Below are 6,236 nucleotides of genomic sequence, written 5' to 3' on the forward strand. Positions count from 1 at the left end.
ACGACAATGAGCACTCTTCTTCATTGTTCTTTTCTGTGGCTAAGGTGATATCAGAGCTTTTCGTTGAATTTCTCGGGCTGACTAAAGTTACATCAAATAGGAAATCAAGTCACGTTTTTTCTTTACAGCCCCTAGTTTCTTCGTCTCTGATATAGCAAGGAAGCTAAGCACATCAACGTTATTAGGATGTTAAGACGCAAGCCTTGCTTGCCCCACTGAACTACAACCCGTATGTGTGCGTATGTGTGTGTTAATATTTGATGGCGCCTGTAAGCGATGGCGTCCTCATGCAACCGCAGGTGGCGGTGAAATTAAAATCGATCGTACGAAGTTGCTCGGGACAACTTGGATTCCACAATTCCCACCAGTGGAAACACCTGCAATCCTACGCCAGTGGCGCAACGCTTAACCGCTGCACCATGGCTCCAAGAGTAGTATGAGGACCCCAAGGTTTATGTTAATGTTAAATAGAGAAAGACCAATATTGCATTTCTGGTCATTAATCCATTAGCTATCGTTTCATACTATTAAGGCGGAGCGTGGGCCGTGGTACCGCGGGTACTGCCTTCATTAACCTAGTGCGCAAATCAGAAGGGTTGCGGCACCTGCTACGTAGAGCCATTGAGAGGTAGAACTGTCAGCAGCGTGGTATCGGGTTGCACATCACCGCAGCGCTCAGCAACGGCGTTCACGCAGTGAGAGGGCGGGCTTACTCCTTTTTACGCGCAAGCAAAGTGAAGTGTCTCTCCCGACATTTTTTTACAATTACCGACTGCGCAAACTGCGTTTCATGCGGTAACACACTATTTTCTGCGCACTCAGAAAACACTGGACAGCTGCAGGTAGATAAAAGAACTGTGTTAAAACAGCACTGAAGCCTTAACAGTATCACTGAAATACTCTGCTCCTGGCCTGGCCTGCTTCCTCAGCAACGCATCCGAGGCAACAATTCATATTCCCAACCTTGCGTCCTATAGTGCGCAGCCGGTGTCTTAACACGGTATTTCTGAAGCTGTCAGAAATGCTTTACCCTCGCTGACAACTCAAATTATACGCAAATCGCATATGCTATTAGAGTTATGCACAGGACACCTCGCCACTTCAGTAGCTGCTTCTCGTTAGCAGTCATTTCATTTAGTACTTTATTCTATACTAAAGGAATATATTTACGTGAAAGAGTCAGTATTTCGTGTCTTTTAGATAAAAAGAGTCCTTTAGTATATTTCGTCGGTCGCTAACAATTTTCTTGTGTCCGCACCAATCCGATAGGTACCGACCCCGAATAAAATCGTCCAGGTTCTGTTGCGTGGCCTGTTGGCACCTGGCCTCTCGCGAGCGCTGCATCCCACGGCACTGGCCGCTCTTCGTAGCCTTCTAGTCCTGACCCAAGCAAAATCCTCTCTTGCCATGCTCCAAATTCCCATAACAGCAGCCGACTATAAACTACTACCGCCCGGCAGTTAGAGCTGATCTGGGTCCCTGCGCACTGTGCGAACCCCGGCAGCGAAGCTGCCACCGATAATGCTCGAGGTCTTATCCACCGGGAGGTGGCGGAAGCAGAGTCGGGTTCACCCGGCGAGCGCATGCACTCCTTCAGCGGGCTGATCCAGGCATTTCGCGTCGGACGCCAGCTATACCCCACCTCCACACCAATCACTTGACAATTACCACCAGATGTAATGGTGCCATATCAGACCCACTCTGTTCCCTCCCCTATTTTCTCTCCGGCATCACCCGGAAGCTTCCACCTCCTCCTGTACCCAGTGCACCCACCCACACGCTATTCTTACCCACGTTCTCCTAGAATGTCCTGCCGACTCTCCACCACGGGGCTCGGAGCTCCTGACCACTTGGAGGAGTAAGTGATCCTACTGCGCTCGACAGACCCGGCCAGGCAGAAGATCGCCACTTACCTGGCCGCCCACTTTATGGAACTCCATTAACTCGTGAACGTATAGTATAGTGTGGTATAGGCAAGGTCAATTGAAATAGGTCGCGAAGCCGGAGCTCTAATGCGGTCCAGAACCAAGTGCTAGCGACATCAAATTAGTGGAACTAAAGCGCAAAAATGAAATGAGTGGACAGACATGACTAGAAGAGGAAAATAATTCGGACATATTTTGTGTTTCAAAAGCGTTCAAAAATAATTGCAGTTATTCCTTTTTAAAATGATTTAGTTATGTGCATTTTGTAAGAAAGTATAGCGCTTGCTTTGTAAAAATTTTTGTGACAGCGTTCGCTCAGAGCAGCGGCAACGGCAGCGGGACGATGCCAAGGTTGACGGTGCTCTGATGTCATACCCTTGTCATATCTTTTGACCATTCTGCTTGCTTTTGTTTGAAACTCGATTCTGCTAGCCCTACTTTTTCCTCGTTGCTTGTTGCTCGAGTTTTTGGTGTGCATGGTTCGTGTACAGTTTCCGCTTTTCCCTTTTGCCGGCGCTTCTGTGTAGTTTCGTTCGGTTGGGTGCGGTTCTGTCGCTTTTGCCCCAAAAGGGCATCGTCTGTGGCCATGGGGCCCCCGTAGGCAAAAAAGAGGTGCGGTTGCACAATGTGCGAGCGATAACCTCTCTGGCGGCGTCACATTTCATCGCGACACCTGAGGCGAGGACGAAGGAAAAAGGCACAACGAGAACTGACTACCTAAAAATAGCGTTGGTGGTCGGCATTCGTCGTGTCTTCTATCTTCGTTCTCGTGTCGGGTGTCGCGCTAAAGCGTCGCGGCGTTCAGCAGTTTATTTTTCCCGCCAAGCAGCACGTGACGTTGACGTCATGAATACGCCGTAACTAAAACACGTGACTTCGACGTCGCGTTTTTTTTTTAATTATGACCTCACTTTTTAGTTCTCCACGCATTTCGAAGGTGGCGCTGGCTGCGCACCATCGACATCCATCCGGATGTCGATGCAGGCACAGTCACTCTTTCTGAGGCCCTAGGGTTTAAAGATAACAATGGTCATGTAAATAAATCTGCAGTGGAAGTCAGCAAAAAGCGAATGGAGGATTGGTGGCTGAAAAGCAGAGATGTGGCATAAGGTTAGAATAGTAGGAAACCGTAGGCAAAGTTGATAGAGAATCTTAATGAGAATTGCCAACACAGTAAACAAAAAAAAATAAATAAAGAAAAGCTCAGCATGGTGGCAATTGCCACCACCCCGTTTCAAAGGGGGCGCTCCTATCCATCCATCCATCCATCCAGCCGCCATGTTATGGACGTATGGGCTTCTATGCACCCTACGCTACCATAGTACATCTACCTTGGTATAGGGACCTACATGTTCGAAGTCTCTTCTCATTAAAGTTATTTATCTTTCTCGCATCTCCTGAGTGCGTGCATCTGGCCTAGCGCGAGCTCTCCGTTTTTACCGCGTCGAGTCGTCGATTTTCGCCCGACGGCGCAGATTTGACGCCCGGCGTCGTGAAAAAGCCCGCCGCAGCCGATCAGGACCGGCTAGATTTTGACGCGCGGCGTCCGGTGAGACCGGAAGCGGCGGCTGAAGCTAGCCAATAGCAGCCCAGTAAGCCCGCTCTTCCGGTCCTTTCCCTGCCGCCGCCAACATGGCCGCCATGGCCGAGGCGCTACGCGGTGTTTTTGGCACGGAAATGTTATTTTCGTGAAAATAAACGCTTCATCAGACTTAAAATGTCGCTTTTTTTGAAGAACACGGCCGAATCTTGGATCTGAATGCCTGCGCTCCCTCCCTGAAGCGAATGTGTCGAAGAAAACCGCAGCCGCTGGTGTCCACGGCTGAGCGGGCGACCAAAGGTACGCGACGGCATGCATTCGAGCACGCAAATCTTTATGGATACTTAAGCGCGCGTGCTAAAATTTGTACAGTGGTGTCGAAGTGAAACTTTCCTGATTTTAACATTATGGTTAGCGTCGCTGTTCTCACAGACCTCCTTACAGAGTGGTGTTTGCCACTTGTTGATCACATTTGCTTTAGCGTCGAGGGATACGCGGCGGCGCGCCGTCGCTTCAACGCTCCATGTATCTCCAGCCGGGCGTCGCGCCGCCGCGACGTTTTCTGCAGCGCGAATGTCGTCGAAAAAAACGTCGCATGTATCCCGGCCTTAATACGGCGCTACCCGCTCATCGTCGTCTTCTGGTTAGCATGAATCCCTGCTTTCGCACTCATTCGAATGTAGTCAACACTTTGTCTCGTTATTCTCTAAGAACCTGTCACCTGCTCTTTATTGCTCACCGATGAAGAACGCGTAGGTGTGCATAATAGCTCAAGGTATCTTTCTGAAACTTCTAGCCACTTGCACGTTCAGCTATCGGCAGCCTACCCTCAGCGGTGCTAAGTCCCTCGAAAGTTAAAAAAGACCAAACATTTACAGAGGCACTTTAGACTCCTTATGTGTGAGAAGGCGTAAACGCGCCTGCTCATTTTATGAATGCAGTCTTTGCGCGGCGTGATGTAACCCGATGTCACGCAGGTGGCAATTCTACCTCTGCATGGCTCTACGTAGCCGCTGCGGCACCGCTGCAGCACCCCTTCTGTTCAGTGCGCTAACTTTGTGAATGCAGTTCGCCACCCGGCAGTGGCCCGCTCCACATTAAGGGTATGACGTGATAGCTAGTGTGTTAATGCCCATATATGCATACTTGGTCTGTCTCTACTTAGCATTTATAGATTTCTAGGAGTCCTCATGCCATTCCTGTCGCAGTGGTGCCGCGATGAAGCGGTGCGCCAGTGCACTCGGATGGCAAGTACTGTCACCGGTAACACTTGTGCGATCCAGGTTGCTCTACCCGAGCAACCTCCCGTGAACAATGATGAATTAATTTAACTACCACCTGCGAGGTTGCACGAGGACGCGATCGTTCATGCCTACCATCAATTGTGAACACACACACACGTGGACACAGAGGCGGGATTTAGCTCAAGGGGCAAGTAAGTCTTACGCCTTAGTATGAAAGTCTCCCATCCCGTGCCACTAAGTACAATGGGCTCCTCGTCTAGAATGGAGGACCAGTTCCTTTGTCGGCTGGCAACGTGTTATCGAGCACGGCTAAGCTTTTATTGGTTATGAAAAGGGCATTTCGTTTTCCCGGTAGCCTAGGATTGCGTATAGCTTATTTCATTTCCTCCCTACGATCACCGTTATGAAAGTGCGTCCCACGATTTTTACTATTAAGCAGCTCATGGCTACAATTTTATGCTCGTTATTTCCCGCTTCAGCGCTCTTTAAATTCGCGATTTTAATCTGCATCTGAGACGACGACTGCTGGGGTCCCTCGCCGATCATTTAGGCAGGTTTAGAAAAGTTTATTATCGGGGTAGTGCAGTTAACTAATGAAATGAATATGCCTGTCTTTGCCAACGCCTTCTTAGATTTTTTTGACGATTATTTAAATGCCCTACAGCTTGTTTTCTTTGTATGGACTACACCTAGCAATTATTTTAACAGCCTGGCGTTTTATACCTGTCACATAATCCTTTAATAGAAGAATTCTTTCTATTATTGAAAATAATCGAAAAATATCCCTGTGAATATTTGCAACTTCTTATTTCACAAACTTAACAATGGCTGAAAAATTTTATCTCTTCACACACAGCGCACACTTCCATGCTCACCAAATTTATGCTCTATACCTTGACCAAAGAACAAACAACAGAACAATCGCTGGCCAGTTCCATATCAAGAAACAACTAGCGGCAGTCACAGGTGTTTAAGATGAGGCAAGCCTTCGTTCTGTGCCGGCGCCCCGAACGTTGGTTTAGTGATGTGCGAGAGGGAGAATTGAGAGAAGATAATGCAGCAAGGCTCGAACTTTCTGAGACTGATGCAATTTTAACAGTGCTACCGCTTTGAATAGCCGCGTTTCTATCATAACGGTTGCACATTTAGTACGACTCGCAATTGTGAACGCATGCTTCCAGCAGTGTTTTTTTTTTGATCTGGCGCCCGACACAGCCTCCAAACAGAGAGAACCATTAGCATCGTGTCCAGTTACCCATATAAAATCAAAGGCACTGCCCTTCTGTGCACAACTGATTTCGCCTCCTGTATATCTGAAAGCATGTATGCAACAAATTGAAAATTGTGGCGTTCAACGCCCCGAAGTGACGCATCGGCTATAAGAGGGGCCGCAGGGGTAGGCTCCAGAATAATTTAGACCAAATGGTCTTTTTCAGCACACGCTCAAGCCTCACAGCACTGCCGAGTTTTATATCCGCTCCATCGCACTTAGGCCGCTGCGGTCGGGACCGAGCTCGCCACCTTGAA

This window comes from Amblyomma mixtum, chromosome 10, assembly GCF_055824585.1.
Source record: "Amblyomma mixtum isolate Tamu chromosome 10, ASM5582458v1, whole genome shotgun sequence".
Lineage (NCBI taxonomy): Eukaryota > Metazoa > Arthropoda > Arachnida > Ixodida > Ixodidae > Amblyomma > Amblyomma mixtum.